General features: G+C 34.2%; 1 pseudogene; it reads right to left on the reverse strand.

The window, feature by feature from the left end:
- Window positions 1-581: 581 nt before the first annotated feature.
- On the reverse strand, window positions 582-21,164 carry LOC122296911 (annotated as a pseudogene).
- Window positions 21,165-21,471: the final 307 nt, after the last annotated feature.

A 21,471-nucleotide genomic window follows, 5' to 3' on the forward strand; every position in this document is an offset into this window, starting at 1 on the left:
ACTGTAGCCTATTTTTCACTTGTATTATAGCTTATTTTGGAACATTTACCTCTTTTTATTAAAATTGAATAAAAAATGAACATTTTTTCTCGCAATTATAACCAAAGAACAAAAAGCGTACATTAGTTAGCATCTTTGGATGTTACTTGGATACTGTAAATATACAACTAAACTGAAATAAAGTTTAGAAAACAATATTGAATATATATGACCATTTTTTCCTCGTTTTTTAATTTTAATCAGTACTAAAGCAAATTTCTACTGGCAGACTCACCTTTTTGAACGTTATCTTTACTAGTAAACTTGTGGTTATTGCTATGTGATTTTATGAAGTAATTCTAAATTTTAATAGGAAATTACAAGCAAAATGGCTAAAGGTGCGATCACACTTTTAATAGAAAAACAGAATCATTGTCACTGCAAACATAAGAAATCTACTAATGCTATTACTCTCGAGAGACAAAATCAGCAAGTCATTTACCAGGGACACACCATACTATCTTCACAGACAACATTAAAGACATAATCAGTACTCAGAAGGCAACAACAAGAAGAATTACAGGAATTCATACTTCAGCGACCTTTAGCTCATATCTAGCCCGCATGCTGTGCAATCTTCCTTTCAAGTGCATCTTTGTCAGCCCCTACAACCTTATCTGCCTCCTCCCCATTTTTCAGAGAGAAGAAAGTTGGAACACTATTAACATTCCAGCGTCCAGCCACTTCACTGGCCTCATCCATGTCGACTTGCAGCTAAGCTTGTGTAGAGGGGTGAAATGAAACGGCAGGGACCACACCATGTGCAATGAAGTACAGGATTGCAAGTCTAGATGTCCGTGTTGTAGCATTCAACATTTTTTTCCAGTTCACCAGCAGAGTGAATACTAATAACTTCCCCTGTTGTAAACCAAAAGCATGATAAGATAGTAAGAAGCACCATTGCATGTTGCTCTTGCTCTATATCAATGATAGAGAAGAAAGGTTTTGTCCAAATGATTTTTTTTTTTAACAAGTAATTTTTCTCCAAAGGAATTATCATGTAAGTACATGTTTCAGTCGGTTTTAAGGTCCTAGCAGAGGTAATGAAGGGGTTTCAGACAATTCTCTATCTATCTACCAATTAATAATATGCCCAAAGTATTTAGCTCCATTTACTTCATTCTAACTCCCACCATAGAAATTTTCAAGCATATTGAGTTGCTCCAGTTTCTGCAACTTTTTTAAGGCAGATAAATGGCTAATGTACCGTATGCGTCTATGCTTGTAACCCTCTCTTCCACCAAGATTCAATAGCTTCCACATAAGTTTATTGATAAAGCTGTGTTATGAGTCTATGCTTGTAACCCAAGCTTATAGTCTATATAGAAATAGTACAGACATAGGGTACGAATGTGTTTGACATATGTGACTATGAGCAATCACAGTGGTAGAACATGAAGCTGTAGCTAAGTGCTACAGATGGTCTAATCAGATTAATTGGAAGTGATTGACACTGGAACTTTAATGAAAGTAAAGCCAGATCCTACTACTCCATCCTGGTTGTTGATAATTAGTGTAAGACATTGATTGTTTACAATTTTGACTGTTAGATTGCTGTGAGTGAAGTTTATTAAATTGTTGAAGCTGAGTGGGGTAAGTAGACATGATCAAAACCTTTTGGTTTCAACTTTCCAATGCTATGTTCTACTATATGAGAAAAATTGTTAAGTCTTCTCTTTAGAAACCTTGTTTTATTATGTATTTTATATGATATGTTATAAATTGCAAGCTTATTTAAATGCTTTTATCTTGCATGCTTCCACCATGTTTAAAACATGAGTATACCCATGGGCTGAAGAAGAGCAGATCGATGGCGTTTATTATGAGTAGTAATCGAGCAGAGCAGGAGGGTGCGGGTGTTGGGAATAAGGAGGATTTTGGTCGAAGCTGCAACGGTCTACAGGGAAGAAGAGGAACAAAGATGTTTTCACGCACACAAGAGGTGCAAGCCTAAGATTGGATTAATGGTATTTTACTCCAATCCGCTGCTTATCTACGACTGAGGTGGTCTGTTTTGTTTCTTCTGGAGAGAATCCATGAGCTCTACACAGAAAAGGAGGAGGAATTATTTGTATATATGTTTTAAGATTAAGATTTAGAAGTTATTTTTTCCTTTGTTAATCTTGTAGAATTGGAGTGAGAAAAAATTAAAATGATTTCCATACATATGTAATGTTTTTATCATGATTTTTAAAAATCTTTCCAAAAGCATCAAATATTCATAACTTTATTTACCATATGAGAGTATTCAGCTTATTCCTGTTTCTATGTTTTTGCTATCCAGATGCTGTTGAAGATGAATCCTACAGGCCAGTGGACTTAGAGTCGGAGTTGTTAAAGGATTTTTAAATCTTTGTTTACTGGTATGAATTATATGTAGCATCCTGTCCTTAACGGGAAGGGGTGTTATATTTTATATCAAAATCAAATGCATAAAAGCTGAGGAAAAATACACACATCCAAACTGGAAAATTATGAATACTCGTTTATTATAAACGGACAAAACCAACAGCCATACCGTCATTCAAAGCAGACAACGCATCTTGATCCTGCATTAATTGAAAAGAACTATAAGATCATGGTAGAGGTCATCCATCTATAACTTAGGACATGTTCACCAAGCATGGGAATAAAAAGGGGCGTCATCATTCAATCACTTGAGGCTTCTGGCCTCAGCATAACGGCTCACAAGCCGATGTTGCCCCCAGCACTCTGAAACAACAAAAAGTGGAAAAGGAAAATCTAATATAGCCACGTAAATTGGGAGTTTTTATTGCATATGTGAAACGGCAATGTTACATACAGTCGTGGAATTGCAAATGTCACGCAATCGCTTTAAAAAAGAGTGGAGTCCACGATTAAAAAATTAGTTTTTTTTTTCATGTGAGTCCCATATTAATTCATTTTTTTCAAAACGACTGCACACCGCTTGCACAACCACGACTGCAAATATCATTTCTCTATGTGAAAATGTGTGGCCTTGGAAGCAATGGTGCAGCTGAATATATTTTTTTATATTCCCAATGCATTGATCAGTTTTACAAAATGGTACTCCTAAGGGCTTTTTAATCAATACCCATGGCCTGCACAAGGGGTATCCTCTCTATCCTCCTTTATTTGTTGTAGTTATGGAGGCCTTAAGTATCATCTATTTCAATGGAGGGGGGTTTGCTCTCGGGATTCTTGTTATTTTTTCCTCCTCCTGTTGGCATTGCTGATCACTTAGAGAAGCCAAAACGTGATTTTTTTTAAAGATTTGGAGTCTAGATTTCATGTAGTTAAGTGCGCTAAGGTATGTTTTCCAGTTTCAGATAGGATTGGGGATCTAAAACTAATTATCTTTGTTGAAACCTTATGAGTTAGTGGTTATGGTAGTATACTTCTGAGACTCGAGGCTCCGTTAGGAAAGCAAATCCTCCTTAATTCACTTCATTTTATCATTACACATTTTTTAAATTTTCATACACTTTTTCAAATTTTTATATAAAATATAATAAGAAATTTAACTTTTTCAAATCTCAACACACTCATAATATTTAAAACTAATATTCTAATAATATTTTATTCAACTCAACTCAACCCAACATCCAAACCCAACCTCAGTCTTTGGAAGTCAGTCAGAGATTCTTTCCATTTTGTTAGATATGAGGTAAGGGATGGTTCGAGAATAAAGTTGAAGTATGATGTGTTGTGTGGTAATCAGATCATTAAGGCAGTTTGTAACATTCCGATCCCAAAAATGTAATTATTATTATTATTATTATTATTATTATTATTGTTATTATTTATTTGAGATATGTTTTAAGATAGATTTTAAGATGATTTTGTTATTGATTGCGTTTTCTCCCTTATCCCAAATTTTTTTCTCCTGTTGTTTTTCAGTTTGAATAACACCCCTAAATTGCAACCAACTCCCAACTTCAAACTCTACCCAAACTCTTGAAAACTCACATAAAACCCTTTTCCTCATCTCTATAAAATCCCATGAAACCCTCAGATTAATTATTCAGAAATTTAGTTGATAGAGAGAAAAATTAAAAAAAAAAAAAAAAAAAAAGACTCGCTTGCATAGCTTAGTACTCTGCCTAGCCACCGCCGATCACCCCAGGACGTCGAAGCACCATGAACAGTGCTAGAAATGCTGACCAGCCTGGTGCCGTTGCACAGACTCCCTCAAGTAACCCATTGCCGTCACCCACACCCTTCCTTCCCCTCGATTTTGTGAGTTTCAGTTTCTCCTTCTAAAATTTGATCTCTCTCTCAATAGCTTTTTATTTCTATATCTATCAAAATGACACTAGAAGCTTATCCCTAATATAAAGCATAAAAGCTAGCCGCGAACCTCACTTTTCAATTCTCTTAATATGTCCAAATTTTTCTCTATCATCTATCCCTTCTCTCTCTCGAGTTTTGCTACATATAAACAAAATTGCATACTAATTTATGCATAAATATTGATTTATTTATATTTAAAATTTAAATTAGCACTATTTTCAATAAAATTTATTTTTTAACCAATCACATTAAATTAATACACATATTAATATGTAATTATACTTATAACTAGATATTTTCCTCTCCGTAGTCTCTCAAAATGTATTACTTTTGTCTTATACAGTAGAGAGATGTTAGATGATGGCCTAATAAAGTAAATTTAAATAAATCTCTTGAGCCTTAAAAGTAGAACTTTAAAATAGATATTACAAGCATGCCCTTCAGTTTTTGGGTTTGTTTGTATCTTGACTAGTAAAAAGAAATCGGTAAATCGGTAAACTAGACCAAACTGGCAGGATTTGTCTAGTGTGATATCGATTTTATTTTTTTTTAAATCAGTTAAAATTGATCTGATTTCAATTTTTCTTTTTCTAAAACCAAGCCAATTTATATATTTTTTAATTTTTTATATTGTATATAATATTTATATATAATATATAACTATATATAAAATAGTTTTATATTATATGATAAATTACTAATTAATATAATATTAAATTTTAAAATATTATATGATTTTGTTTATTGTATTAATAGTTATACTAATACCATATCACTATATATTATAATATACTATAATATATCATTATATTATATATTATAATATTTATAATACAATTACAATATATATTATACAATTATAATATATATTATAATATACTACAATATATTATCGCTATAATATTATATACTATAATATATAATATATAATATAGTACATTAAAACTGGCAAAACTGGACTAGAAACCGGTAAAATCGGAATACTAGTTTAGGAGAATAACCGGTGGGTAATTGGTTTTAAAAAATGTAAAATTGGTACATACCAGTTTGATCCTAAATTTTATCCAAAACCGGATTGAACCGAACCAGTTACACCCCTACAGCTAATGTTTGAAATGGGGTGGGCTTGTTTTATGCTGAAACTTTTGTAATAGTTAAGTGAGTTGATTTCTTGTAGGCTTGATGTTTTTAATAGACTAGTTGTGTTTGCAAAAAACTGTTTTAGTGATTTTAAGTGGACTGTAATCTTTAATTGGGGATGGGCTGTAATTTAAGTTAACTCAAAATTTTACATGAATAAATATGAACCTAAAGAATTGTTTTTATTAGAAAATATTTAAGGGATTTTTAGCATATTTTAAAGTATACTTTTTTAGTCTATTATTTTAATTAATTAATATTCTAATTGTCTATTCTATTTAACTATGTTTTTTAAGAAAATTATTAAGTTATATATTTTTTTAAATAGAAGGTAGGGAATATATGTTATGAGTTTTCAATAATATTATTTTATGTGATTTTTGTATAATTGAATAATTATTAAACTATCTCTTCGATATTATTTTAAGTATTTAGAATGCTACAACACGTTTTCTATAAAAGTTAATAACAGTTAGTGCCTCGTATAGGTTACAAGTTACGACGTGAGATTGTGGAAGTAGCGCTAAGAGGTAATTAGCATGATCATATAATTGCATGTATACTATAATTTTCTAATGGTATATGAAAATATGATGTTTGTCTACGAGCTACGTCAAGGTTAGATTCTTTTCACCATCTTTGAAGAATTATGACATCATGCTTATATGAATGAATTTGTTGTTTGATAGAACAAATGATTCTAAAATCACACGGAAGCCATGAAATGTTCATGTAGTAATTTAAGTCAAGTATGTCATGTAATAAAATAGCCAGATTATGTATGTCATGTTCATGTAGTACCTAAATCATATATGCCATGTTCATGAAGTAATTAAATCATATATGCTATGTAATTTATGAAGTATTTAGATCAAGTATGTTATGTAAAGTTCATATAGAACTCAGATCACGTATGCCATGGAATGTTTATGTTTAGATCATATTATGACATGTACAAGGATATGTCATGTTATGCTATGCCATTTCAAGTATATGTCATGCTAGAAAAGTTCATGATATTAAATAAGTTCTCATGCATTAAGAAAGATAAGATGTTTAAGGGTGAGATGAACCTAAGCATGTTCACAATAAGCTATGTTAAAATGGTGTCACGGACCTAAGCGTGGTTTAGCATATGTTAAGTGAAACACAAACCTAACATGTTTCACCCCAAGTTATGTTAAGGATGACACGAACCAAAACATGTTCATCACAAATTATGTTAAGGATGACACACGCATTATGCTAAGGATGACACGGACCTAAGCATGTTCATCACAAGTTATGTTAAGGGTGACACAGACCTGAGTGTGTTCATCACAAGTTATGTTAAGGGTGACACTAACCCTAAGCATGTTCACCACAAGTTATGTTATGCGGTGGCACGAACTCAGACGTGGTTCACCTTATGTTAAGTGAAATACAGACTCAAACGTGTTTCACTCTATGTTATGACAAGTTATGGAGTGTCACGGATTCAAGTACGGTTCACCATATAATAAGTAAAAGACAAAATAAACAAGTAATTTATGCATTCAAGTTATATGTTTGCCATGATTATGTATATTTTCGCTCATGTTGATGATGGATAGGCATGCTATGAGAATCTGTGAATGATATATGTTTGTTTGAAAAGTCTTTCAAAAATTAGGTTTGAGCTAAATTATATTTTATGGTATGATGTACCATTTACTTAGTAGTCGACTCATTTTTTTGTCTGTTTGTTTCTTTGTTCTCTTCTACGTTTAAATGTCACATATGATGATTGTAAGGACGTAAAGCTGGAGGATCAGGAGTAGATCTAATGCAAGAACTTAGTTTCTTTTATGATTTTTGGATAAAAGGTCACGCGTAAAGTTAGTTTATGTTTTTCCTTTACGTTTTCAATTTTATGTTTTCAAAAACAATTATGTTCAGTTTAATTAAGATTTTCAATAAATGAGGTATTTCAGGATTTGAATCTCTTTACCGAGCATTATATTATGTACGTTAGTAACATCTCTATGCTACAGAAACGAGGTGTTACATAGTTTTTTCAGAGTTCTTCAATTTTGCTCAATTCAAGAAAACTTTAGTGGTGGACAATTTACAAATCTCTTAATTAGTCTATCAGTGGGGTGTTGATTTTTCCAGAGAAGTAAATTTTTTAGAGGTGAGTACTCTTGCTTTGTTATTTGGTAGGTTATATTTCACTCATTCAAGACAGGATGAAGAGTATATACTCTATTGGGTCCCCTCAAAGTGAGGGAAGTTCAAAGTAAGATAATTTATAAGTGTTTTGTCCTCCAATAAGATATCATATTTCCTATCATGTGGTGAAAGAAGGCTAGATTACAAGTAGCTTTCCTTTTTTCTTTTTTTTTTAGACAGCAGCTCTAGGAAAGGTTCTTGCTGTTCACAACAAAGAGAAAGTGACGTATTAGTTATTTGATCAGTCTTGTGCTTGCAAAAGGAGATGGGAAATAATCAATCACCTCTGCTTTAGTGTGAGATAGCTAAATTTTTATGAAATTCTATATTCAGTGTTGGGTGATTCAATCACAATGTATTTTAGGGAATTTGTTGTAAATTTGTGAATATCTTAGGAGAATTCTTTAGGAGATTTTTCTTTTTCTTTTTTGGAGTTATTTATTTCCTTATCTATTTCTTTCCATATCAATTAGTTATCAATTAGTTATTTCTTTCCTTATCTATTTCAACATTGTAATCTATAAATAAACTCTTGTAAATCTATTTTCTGTATGAATGAGAAAAGTAAACTTCAGTTTTTCTAGATGGTATCATAGCAGAACCTGGTATCTCATTCTAATTTTTTTTTACCCTCTAAACTTGCCGGCAGACATAATTTTTAAACCCTTATTACCTACAAACACTTATCACAAACCTACCCATACCGAGCCTCATTCTGTCTAGATTACAAATATTCATCTCCATGAAGCCAATTACTTGCGATGGTCACAGTTAGTGCAAATGTATATTCGTGAGTGGGAAAAAATTGGATACTTTACTGGTGAAATCAAGATGCTTGTCAAAACAGATGCGTCATATTCTAGATAGGATGCTGAAAATTCCATGATTATGTTATGGCTCGTGAACTCTATGGATGAAGAGATTAGTGCCAACTACATTTTCTACTCAACTACTAAGGAATTTTGGGATAATGTTAGTCAAATGTATTCTAACTTAGGAAATTATTCATAGATCTATGAGTTGCAGCAAAGGATTGGAAATACCCAACAAGGGGACGATAGTGTTACGAAATACTTTAATGTCCTTAAGTGGCTATGGCAAGACTTGGATCTATTTAATGAGTATGAATGGAAGAGCCCAAACGACCGCAACCACAACAAAAAAATGGTGGAAAATGCAAGAATATTTGAATTCTTGGCTGGACTCAATGACAAGTTTGGTGAAGTTCGAGGGAGAATTCTAAGCAGATAGCCTTTGCCTCCAATTGAAGAGGTATTTTCTGAAGTATAACGTGAAGATTGTCATCGGAATGTCATGCTAAAATGGAAGGGAACTGATGGAGCAATGGAGAACTTGGCTTTGACTGCTACTAACTCCAATAATTTGAATACGGTTGCTGCAACTAATGCCTCTGCACAGGGGCCATACCTACTCAAAGGAAGTATGAAGAAATATCTCGAGTATGGTGTGATTATTGTAATAAGTCACGCCACACATGAGAAACTTGCTGGAAACTCCATGGAAAACTAGCAAACTGGAAGAGAAACAAACCCGGAGGCAGTCACACCAACCCAAAAGCAAATGAAGCAAAGACCAACCTTCTCAGTTCAGATTGGGTGGATCATCTTCTTCAGCTACTAAAATCTAATCCAATATCTGGTAGTTCTACTGGTTCATTGGACCAAACAGGTAATCATCCTAGCGCTTATTTGATTTATTCAACTCCTATACCATGGATCACTGATTCAGGTGCATCTGACCATATTACTAGTCTCCCTAAATTATTTCATTCTTATGGTCCTTGTTTGAGTAATAAACAAGTAAGCATTGCTGATAGAAGTTTTTCACCCATAGTAGGCATCAGCTCTATTAGAATTTCTGAAAGAATAGATTTAAAATATGTTCTTCATGTTCCTAAATTTACTTGCAATCTTTTGTCTGCCAGTAAATTATCCAACAATTCTAATTGTCGAGTCATATTTTTTTTCTCATTGTGATTTTCAAGACCAGAGCTCAAGAATGATGATTGGCTATGCTAGGATGATCGATGGCCTTTATTATTTTGATGATACTCTATTCAACAATAAACAAGCTAATGGCCTAAGCTATAGCTCTTGTTCTACTTTTGTACGTGATCAAATAATGCTTTGGCATATTAGACTAGGACACCCTAGTTTTCCTTATTTAAAATATTTGTTTCCTAGTTCGTTTAAAGATTTGGATTGTAATCCCTTTCATTGTGAAACTTGTGTTTTATCAAAAAGTCATTGAGTTTCCTATAAGTTGAAAACATATCGTGCATCGAAACCTTTTTATTTAATTCATAGTGATGTTTGGGATCCTTCGAAGTTTACCACCTTGTCAGGAAAGAGATGGTTAGTAACCTTTATAGATGACCATAATCGCCTTTGCTAGATATACCTACTGCAAAATCTGATGTTGCAAAATTATTCAAGGATTTTTATCATATAATTGAAAATCAATTTCAAACCAAAATAAGTGTCCTTTGTACAAATAATAGTACTGAATACTTCAACCAATACTTGGGAATTTTTTTGAAAGAAAATGGTATTCAACATTAGTCTACTTGTTGAGATTCGCCATAACATGGTATTGCGAAAAGAAAAAACCTTCATTTACTTGAGGTTGCATGAGCTATAATGTTTTCAATGCATATTCCAAAATATTTGTGGGGAAATACCATTTTAACTGCATGTTATCTCATTAATAGAATTCATACTCATGTTTTAAAATTTGCTACACCTTTATCTTGCCTGAAAATTCTTTTCCTGATACTAGAGTAGTCTCAAATCTACCCCTAAAAGTTTTTGGATGCATGGTTTTTGTTCATATACCATCTCACTTTGAGTCTAAGCTTGACCCTCGGGCTGAAAAATGTGTTTTTCTTGGTTATGCACCTAATAAAAAAGGGTACAAATGTTTAAATCCAGAAACAAACAAAATTCACATGAGTATGGATGTTGTTTTTGTTGAAACACAATCTTATTTTAACCTAACTGATCTTCAAGGGGAGAAAGAGAGTGAAGACCATTTTTGGCAAACTTCTAGCCCTCTCCCTAATACCTTTCTTGACATATCTCATCCATTAAATACTCAGGAAACTGAAATTTTAAATAAATAAAAAACTCAAGAGATTCTAATCTTCCTGTACAAAGTATAAGTGAATCACAAACAGGGGGAGAAAAGCTACAGGATGATCCTACTCCTTCTAAGCTCCATGTTTATACTAGAAGAAGGTATCATTACAATAATAAAGATCACCAACCTAAAATTCTAGAGTAAGGTCAATCATCATCTCCAAAGCATGGTCATCTGAAAGTCCAGCCTACAATTCCTCGTAATCCTTCTTCTACTATATCTCCTAGTGATAAACCTACAGACTTTGATGAACCGATAGCCATTAGGAAAGGAATTAGAACCTGTACCACACATCCTATTGCTAAATTTCTATCCTATCATAGACTTTTTGATAATCATAAAGTCTTTACATCCAATATTTCTCATCTATTTGTTCCAAGGAATATTCATGAAGCACTAGATCATTCAGATTGAAAATTAGCAGTTCTTGAAGAGATGAATGCACTCTAGAAGAATGGGACTTGGGATATTGTTGATTTACCTAAGGAGAAGAAGTGTGTTGGATGTAAGCGGGTGTTTATTGTGAAATGCAAAGCTGATGGCATTGTAGAAAGATACAATGCGAGACTAGTAGCCAAGGGATTGACACAAACCTATGGAATTGACTGCCAAGAAACTCTTGCTCCCGTGGCAAAGATAAACTCAATCCGAGTGTTATTATCTTCGGCTGTACATTTTAATTGGTCCTTACACCAACTAAATGTAAAGAATGCCTTCTTAAATGAAGATCTAGAGGAGGAAATTTTTATGGAGTTACCAACAGGTTTTGAAGGTAAACTTTGTACAGAAAGTGTGTAAATTGAAAAAGTCATTGTATGTACTCAAGCAATCCCCTAAACCTTAGTTTGAACGCTTTGGCAGGGCTGTTAAGAGTCACGGTTACATTCAAGGTCAAGCTGATCACACTATACTCTATAGGCACTCAAGTGAAGGCAAAGTTGTTGTTTTAATTGTCTATGTTGATGACATTATTCTAACAGGAAATGACAGTAGTGAAATTGAAAGATTAAAGGTGTTTGCTAATGACTTTGAAATCAAAGACTTGGGCAGCTTGAAGTATTTTCTTGATATGGAATTTGCAAGGTCTAACAGAGGTATTTTTGTTTCACAAAGGAAATATATACTTGATTGCTTGGGGAAACAGGTTTATTAGGGTGTAAGGCTGCAGAGACTCCCATAGAACTGAATCTAAAGTTACAACCTACCAAGCCTGAAGAAGTCACTAATAAAGATCATTTTCAAAGACTGGTTGGAAGACTAATTTATCTCTCACATACACGCCCTAACATAGATTTTGCAGTAAGTATGGTAAGCCAATTTACACCCTTACCTAAACCTGACCACTTTGATGCAGTGTGCAGAATTCTAAGGTACTTAAAGGGAACTCCAAGTAAAGGTTTATTGTTTGGAAACCATGGACATCTACAAGTTGAGATATACACTGATGCATATTGGGTTGGGAGTGTAACAGATAGAAGATCAACGTCTAGCTATTGTGCTTTTATTGGAGGAAAACTGGTTACATGGCTCAGTAAAAAGCAGAATGTGGTGGCTAGAAGTAGTGTAGAAGCTGAGTTAAAGGCTGTTGCCCATGGGATTTGTGAAGTGTTATGGATTAAAAGATTAAATAGAGGGTTGAAAATTCACTACCTATGAGATTATATTGTGGTAATAAAGCTGCTATAGCCATTGCTCACAATCCAATACTTCATAATAGAACAAAACATGTTGAAGTTGACAAACATTTCATAAAGGAGAAGATAGATAGTGACTGATCTGTTTGCCTTATATTCCGACTACTAAACAAGTATCTGATATATTTACCAAGGGATTGCCGAAGAAACAGTTTGAGAACTTGAACAACAAGCTAGCCATTGAAGATATCTTCAAGCCAACTTGAGGGGGAGTGTTGGATGATTTGTATTTTAGGAAATTTTTTGTAAATTTGTGAATATCTTAGGAAAGTTCTTTAGGAGATTTATCTTTTTCTTTTTAAGAGTTATTTCTTTCCTTAGTTATTTCTTTCCTTAACTATTTCTTTCCTTATCAATTAGTTATCAATTAGTTATTTCTTTCCTTATCTATTTCAACATTGTAATCTATAAATAAACCCATGTAAATCTATTTTCTGTATGAATGAGAAAAGTAAACTTTAATTTTTCTAGATTCAGTCTATTTAGACTAAAATTGGGTTATGAATTGATGGGTTGTAAATTTTTCTTGCCATGTTGGGAAGGCCAGGTTGGAAGTCCTCATAATGAAACATTTTGGAAAATGATTCCATCATGTTTAATGCGTTGCATTTGGAGGGAAAGAAATGATCAGTCCTTAGTTACCTTTAAGTTGGATGAACCTTCATTTTTATTGTATTTCTAGTTTCAATTACTTTCTTCCTCTTGTTTAATTTTCTATCCAAAAAATCCCAATAAGAAATGGAGTGGGTATCATATATAATCATGTCATCTAATTAATACCAACATTTCCAAAAGGAAATATAAGTAAATAAATAAAAATGACATTAACTTCAAGTACTTGTTCTTGAGCTTGCTGTTGTTGCCTCTAAAATTCAGCCTTTTTAAGTTTCCTTTCTTTTCACAAGCATTCATACTTTCTGTGATGCTCTTCAATCCATTGGGCATTGGGTTCAACCTATCGATTAAAAGAATTCTCAAGCAATGATTTTGTAAGGGCCTTGTCTGATGAAACAAAGACCTTTTACCTTTTTTAGCACCAAACCAATCCCCTCATCATAGTCCAACTTTGACGTTGTATGCAAATCCTTTGTCGCTTCTTCCCACTAGCTCAACATGGCCCAACAGCAAGTGAGATAAAATAGAAAAGAAAAGAAGATTCCAAATTAATCTAGTCTATCCTTATGCATCTGATTCAGAGTGAGTGAACAACATGTAGGAGGAGAGGCTTCTTCTATATGAACATGACAAGTAGTTGGAGGAAGACGACATGTAGCCTCTGTCTCATTAGAACGACTTGTAGCATTGTCAGCAACAGAAACATGATGCTGCAATACCCCCAACAAGATGGAGAATAGAAGTTTACTATTCCCATCTTAAGCAAGTGAGATTGAAGAATTGTGGAAGGTAGAGCCTTAGTGAGGAGACTAGCAAGTTTTAAATGGCTAGGAACATGAAAGGTGGAAATGGAACCATCCATGATCTTATCTTGAATTAGATGGCAATCTAACTCGATATGTTTTGTACGCTCATGAAAAACTGGATTTTCAACGTTGTGAATGGCTACCTGATTATCACAGAAAAGATGAGCAGCTTGAGGATGGGGAACTTGAAGATCTGCGAGTAAAAACTTGAGCCAAGTGACTTCAACATATGTTGCTGCCATGGACCTGTACTCGGCTTCTATCGAAGACCTTGAATCTACTGTTTGCTTTTTAGATTTCCATGAAATAAGTGAATTGCCAAGTAGAATGTAGTAGCCTGTTACTGACCGATGGGTGTCAGGGCAAGAAACCCATTCAAAGTCACAGTATGCAACTAATTGCAATGATGAGTGAGCACCAAGAAAATTCCTTGACCAGGAGCTGTCTTAAGGTACCTCAAAACCGTATGAGCAGCAGCCATATGTGCACTAGTTGGCTTGGACATAAATTGGTTGAGTGTATGAACTGCCAAGCTAAGATCAGGACAAGTTATGATCAAGTATAGAAGCCTTCCAACTAGTCTTTGATAAGTAGAGGGGTCCTGCAATTCAAGGCTAGAATTTTTGTTAAACTTTAAATTTTGGTCCATTGGAACCTTGACTGGTTTAGATGCCAATGTGCCAAAATCTGCAAGTATCTCTAATGCAACTTGCATTGAGAAATATGGATCCCATTGGAAGTTTTGGCCACCTCAATACCAAGGAAAAACCGAAGACGACCAAGATCTTTGATCTTGAAATTATCATTGAGAAAATCCTTAAGTATAGCTATAGAGTCAAGAAAATTAATGGCCATCAAAATATCATCAACATACACTAAAAGAGCTGTAAAAGAACTATCAATGGCCTTGATGAATAAGTTGTAATCTACCTTGGAATGGGAAAAACCAAAATCTAACAAACAAGTAGTGAGTTTGGCATACCACTGTCGTGAGGCTTGTTTTAACCCATAAATACTCTTCTAAAGTTTGCAAACTTGGCAAGTTTACCCTTAGTATACCCTAGTGGTTTGGTCATAAAAATTTCTTCATTTAAGTTACCATGAAGAAAGACATTATTTACATATAATTGATGTAAATGCCATCCATGAATGGCAGCTATAGCCAAAAGACAATGAACAGTCACCATCTTAGCCACGGGTGAGAATGTTTCAATGTAGTCAATCCCTTCTTGTTGGATGTAACCCTGAGCCACGAATCAGGCCTTCAACATTTCTATACTACCATCTAAGTTTCGCTTTATTTTATACACATACTTGCAAGCTATAGGTTCTTTACTAGGGGAAAGGTCTGAAAGGACCCAAGTTTGTTTTGTTCCAAAGCATGCAACTCAGCATCCATGGCTATGCACCAATTGAGATCTTTAACTGTTTGAGAATAGTATGTTGGCTCACAAATAATGGAAAGTGAGGAAGAAAAAGCTTGAAAGGCTGGTGAGAAATGTTCATAAGTCAAGTAATCATGTAAAGGGTATAGACAAGTAGAAGGAGGAGAATTTACCTAAGCCAAAGATTGTGATATTGAAGCCAAAATAGCCTGTTGACAGTGGATGTCATGTAGGTACGCAAGTGCATTTTGAATCCTAGTTGACCTTCGAAATGGAAGAGAAGTGGAAACATGTTCAGAATTAGTGATAGGTTGTGGTGAAGCATAATTATGTGAGGATGGACTTGTGGGCAATTCAAGTGTATGTGGTTTTGAGGGAGAAGTACATGAGGGTGGACTTGTGAGCAGGACAATAGGTGAGTCAGTTGGAGGTGGATCAATATAAGGTGGTGATGAAGCAGGAAAGAAATGGGGGAAATCAAATGAATTTGGTGTAGTTGCAGTAAAAACAGGTGAATGTTGAGGGATAGAAGTGGGAAGATCAGATTGAGGAGTGTTAAGAAAATGAAAAATTCCTTCATGAAAAATAACATCCCTAGAAACAAAAGTGGTATGAGACTCAAGATCAAGTAGTTTATAACCCTTAACCCTGAAAGGATAGCCTAGGAAAATGCATTTTCTACCTCTTAGATCAAACTCTTTATGCCCATGGGACAAGAAGAAGGGTGGTATGCAGGTTTAGTGGATAATAAAATCTCATATGGAGTTTTGTTGTCAAGAAGAAGAAAGGGAGTTTGGTTAATAAGGTAGACAGCTGTCAAAATCCAATCATTCCAAAAATGTAAGGGCAGACCTGACTGAAAAACGCAATGCTCTTGCAACATTGAGGATGTGTTGATGCTTTCTCTCAACAATACCATTTTGTTGAGGAGTCTCAACACAAGAGCGTTAGTGAATGATGTCTTTTTTATTAAAAAAACTCAATCATTTTGAACTCAGCTCCTTTATCACTTCGAATAATTTTTATTTTAGTGTCAAATTGAGTTGCTATCATATTGTAAAAGATTCAATACAAGCCCTTGTTTATGATTTTGTATGCAATAAATAAACCCAAGTGGTTTGTGAAAAATCATCAACAAGAGTCAGAAAATACTTGGTTCCATCATAAGCTGGTATAGAACATGGTCCCCATATGTCAACATGCACTAAATGAAAAATGGAAGGAGATTTGTGATGGCTGATAGGAAAAGAATTTCTGTGTTGCTTAGCATTGGACAAACTGAACAAGGAGGGATTTTATTTGCATTGAACTTGTCTTTTACATTTGGATCATCAATCAAGACTAGGCTAGAATTTGAAATATGATAAAGGTGACAATGCCAAAGGTCAGAACTATTACTGCTAGTCATGACAGAAGTAGCAAAAGGTTTGGAATTAAAAGACAAAGAAGATAAAGCTTTTGTAAAAGCTTTTAGAGGAACAACCACTGGCAAGAGATGATACAAGCTGCCTTTGACTTTAGCCATCCCAATCGTGGTCCAGGTGAAAAGGTCCTAGATGAAACAATGGTTAGACAAGAAAACCAAACAGCAAGAAAGAGATTATGTTAGTCTTTTAACTGAAATTAAATTGAATAAAAAAGAAGGCACACATAAAGCATCCTTTAGCAAGATGTTATCAGTGACTTGCACATTTCCTAAATGACTAACAAGGATAGAAGTGTCATTTGAAAGCTTAACATAATATAAAACCCTGGTTATAACAAAGAAAAAGAAAGTGATACTACAGATCATATGATCTATTGCACCTGAGTCTATAATCCAAGGTATATTAGTATGATAAATAGATTGATGAGCAAAAGAGGACAAGGCAAGAAGGATACCAAAGATCTTGGAAGCTTTTGGCTCAATTATGATAGGTTGATGGACAACTTGAGCCTGGTTCACAGAGGGGCAAGCAGTTACAGTATCCTTGACTTGAAGCAAAGCCATAAGCTGCTAATATTGTGCTTTGGTGAAACTTACTTGGTTTTCATTAATTTCCTCCTAGTTAGAATCTAAAGACAAGCTAACTTGATTAATAGAAGGTCTAACATTTTTACCCTTGTAAAATTTATGGCCTGGAGGATATCCATACAATTTATAACACCTTTCAACTACATGACCAGTTTGCTTACAATGGTTACAGCTAGTTACTTGTGCATTCCCTACTTTAAAACAAGTTTCAAGGGTATGTCCCTGTATGCGGCAATGGGTGCAATATGGCCTATCCCTCCTAGTAGTAGCAGATGATTTGGGATTGGTTTTGAAAGAATTATAGAATGTGTTTGTGACTAAATCCATAGTAGACTTAGGATCTGGGAAAGCAGATATGATCTTGTGCTGTGGTTCTTGTTGTTGTATAAGGGAGAAAACCTTATTAACATGAGGTATACAATTTGACATCATAATTTGATCTCTAAAATTAGAATACTTATCATTCAGTTCCATAAGAAATTGAATTACATTATCTCTTTGATACTTATTATTCAAGATATTCAATTGTCCACAAGTACAGGTAGGCATTGGATCATACATAGCCAGTTCATCCCACAGGGTCTTGAGCTTACCATAGTATATGCTCACAAGTTCTTGTTCTTGTTGAAAACTTGCCAAGTTTCTCTTCAATTGATATATGCAAGGACCATTTTACTGTTGAATCGATCCCTGAGTTCATTCTAGATATCACGAGCATCATCCACAAAAGCCACACTCAACTTCACGATGGTGCTAATGGAATTCTGAATCCAAGTCACGACCATATCGTTGCATTGTTCCCATGCATTGAATAGGGGATCCTTAGATGAAGCAAGTTTGCAAAGGCTGCCATTAATAAAACCCAATTTGTTCCTTGCTCTAAGTGCTCGACGCATAGCTCGAGACCAAGTCACATACTGATCCAAACCAATCCATATGCTCCCTTTTTTATTTTTTTGATAGGTAAAGCCGCTATCCCACATTATATGCTCCCATTTTTAAGAATATTCCAACTAGAAGCATACAACTATGGTAGGGAAGAGAAGCCATATCCAATCTTTCACTACAAAATGTATTGTCAAGACTAAGGGGATGAAAGAGTTCTATCTGGAAGTGCTAAAAGGGGGGCAACTTGCAATGTTTTTGTTTTCTATTTTTGACTCCTTTGAACACACTTTGTCATTCCCATCTCTTGTGAGGAAAGAAGCTTAAAAATAGACCAATCATTAAACACAAGTTTGAGTTTAGACAAGACAGGAGCAACAAAGCATGTTCTTTTCAAAAAAAAAAAAAAAGACCCTAGAGTTATAATGTTAATTGATATTGCACTACAATTTGCCCAGACATTGTTGGGGCTATACAAGTCAACCACTCAGACATCATGGAGAGCAATTGTCAAGAGATGAGAAAAGAAAGAAAAGTATTAGCTAACATGTATATTTATAATTTTATACACACCAGTACTAAGGATATTCTTGAATTGTTGATAATTATATAAATTGATAAGGTCCAACAAGAAAATACGAAAAGAAGTGTCATTACAGTCAGTTGGTAATCATTTCCCTCCTAGTTCTCCAGCGTTTTGAGGCATAACAGCATGCATACCTTGGAACTACCTCAAGTTTGAGGAAAACCCATACCCTTTGCTTCTTCTTGCCACTTTTCTTTTCAGTTATCCAAATGTTTCTCGTAGTCAAGACTCATGGAAAAAAGCATTAAGAGTTCTGAAAAATAAGAAAGAGAGAGAAGGAGGGGGGGCGGTGTTCAAAAAGGAGCAATATTTGGGGAATGGACAAGAAAAGGTCCCCCAAAATAAAGTTTAGGTTACCATGTGATTTATTTGATTAATAAGCAAAGCACAATTACAATGAAGTGTGGATATCCTTCAAGTACCCAAGAGTCCTTCAGCTATAAACCTTGAGCATTAAAATAAAAACTAAGCTCAGTAACTTATAGCAACTTAAAGGAGTCTCGAGTTTTTATATCTTTGGCAACATTTATGGAAGTATGTAAATACGGTGAAATCACCACTTGTCTCAAAAGTTTAAAATGATGTGAAAATGTAGATTTAGGCCCCGTTTAGAACTTGGACTGAAGTGAGATCAATCAAATTTTAAGCTGAGTCTAATATCCAAATACCCAACTCTCAAATCACTAAACTCATCTTAACTTAAAACCTCTTTACACGTGGGACCCACAATCTTTTTCAACTCAACACTTCTTTACACGCAGGACCTACAACCTTTTTTTAATTTTCCATAAATATATCTAAACTCATCTTAATATCCAAACACATCTAAACTCATCTTAGGTGGGCCTCACAAAACTTGCTCCACCGTCTCAACTCACTACTATTCATAAAAAACTCAACTCAACTCATCTTAACACTGCCCAACATCCAAACATGGCCTTAATTATTTATATTATCTTAACTCTCCCCCTATATGTGGACTGGACTTACCCTCAATAAGTGGGCTCAACACCTGGAATATTTAATTAATTGGGTGAACTGTAGATTTAAGGTTCAAATTCAAAACATGTATGGTGTAAAATCACCACTTGTATCGAAAGTTTAAGCTAATGGGAAAATGTAGATTTAATTATTTATATTATCTTAACAGGTATGCCTATTCTATTTGTAATTGTGTGAAATTTTCAAAGTGGTATAACGCAAGCCCTACATAAATTTTAAGCAAAAACATCTACAAGACAGTGGCAGAGCTAGCATCTTTGGCATGACCAATCAATTTCAGCGGTGTGAAGATGATTCCTACTTGCCTCATTTTGTGCATTTGGAAAGAAATAAATGGCTGAATCTTTGACAATCACACAAGGACTTTGGACAAGCTCAAATTTTTTTATCAATAGTCTTTTATCTTGGTGTTTCCATCGATTTTAATGGGCTAAATCTGTGACTTTGTTATATCTTTTTGGCTTCTCTTTTATACACTATCTATGTACTTGTTTAGCACTTACTAAAAAAAAATTATTACTTTAAAAAAAAAAATGAGATTTTGCCTTCGCAAGTCCACCATTTCATCACCAGGTTATCTTGAAAATGACTATTTCATGAATATGACTGTAATGTACGGAATATATGTCAAAGTTGAAGTATTGAAACATTTCTATTGATTGATCAATATGTCATACAGCCAGTCACAAGTCTAATTGTTTCCATTCGAGTTACCTACGTCTATAGTATTATCCTAGTAGTGCATGCTAATTGGAATTTATCGTTCCACAATATCAATCAAGATAATAAACTAGCTGCTGCTTCCACTGCAATGTCATTAACAAAGTACATAAAGAAATGCCAAGTAGATTCAACCTACCAGTTGAATTGAGACTTACCGTTTTGGATTGTGATGGAATTCAAGCTCCCAAGATTCAAACCCAAAAGATAAAATAAAATTCCCAAGTGACTCAAACAAAGAACTAGTCGAATAAACACTATGATATACAGTATACAAGTCGAAAACTACACTATGAGATATAGTGTATTCTAAATACAATATTTTTCTCTTCAAACCAAAAAAAAAATGCAATACCTTTGGGTATAGGACTTGAAGAAGCTGACAGAAGGTCCGTGTAGAAGTGAAGGGCTCGACTTGCAATGGCTCACAAATTGCTTCAGCTCTTCTATCTTTTTCGCATCCATTCGGTGCGTCGGTTGCTTTTCTCTCGCTCTGGAAGGCAATTGGATACTTGGAGTCTTCCCGACTGGGTGAGTTTCCATGGACTTTAGCGCCGACCGTCGTCGAAGACAAAGCCACTTGACATGGGGTGGACGTGCTGCTCTAAGTGGAGAAGGGTACGAATCGTACGATACCAGATTGTCATCGTCCATTGACCCAGAATCGAATTCCTGCGGCTAGTGAAAATGAAGCAAAATTTCACTGTCAATCTGATAGCAGGCTGTAGCGATTTCGAGATGAGTAATGTTAAAAGTGAAATGATAGTTATATAGTTGTTAGTTTGTAAGTATTGTATAATTATTTTAAAAAATATGAATGAATATAAAATTTATATGAAAAAAATTAATTTTTAATAATAAATTTTAATTCTTTTAAAACGATTTTACGTTATTTACAATTTTATAATTGTATATAAAATTACTCATTATTCTTTATTTGTAATTTCACTAATGGATGTAA

This window comes from Carya illinoinensis, chromosome 15 (assembly GCF_018687715.1).
Source record: "Carya illinoinensis cultivar Pawnee chromosome 15, C.illinoinensisPawnee_v1, whole genome shotgun sequence".
Classification (NCBI taxonomy): Eukaryota; Viridiplantae; Streptophyta; class Magnoliopsida; order Fagales; family Juglandaceae; genus Carya; species Carya illinoinensis.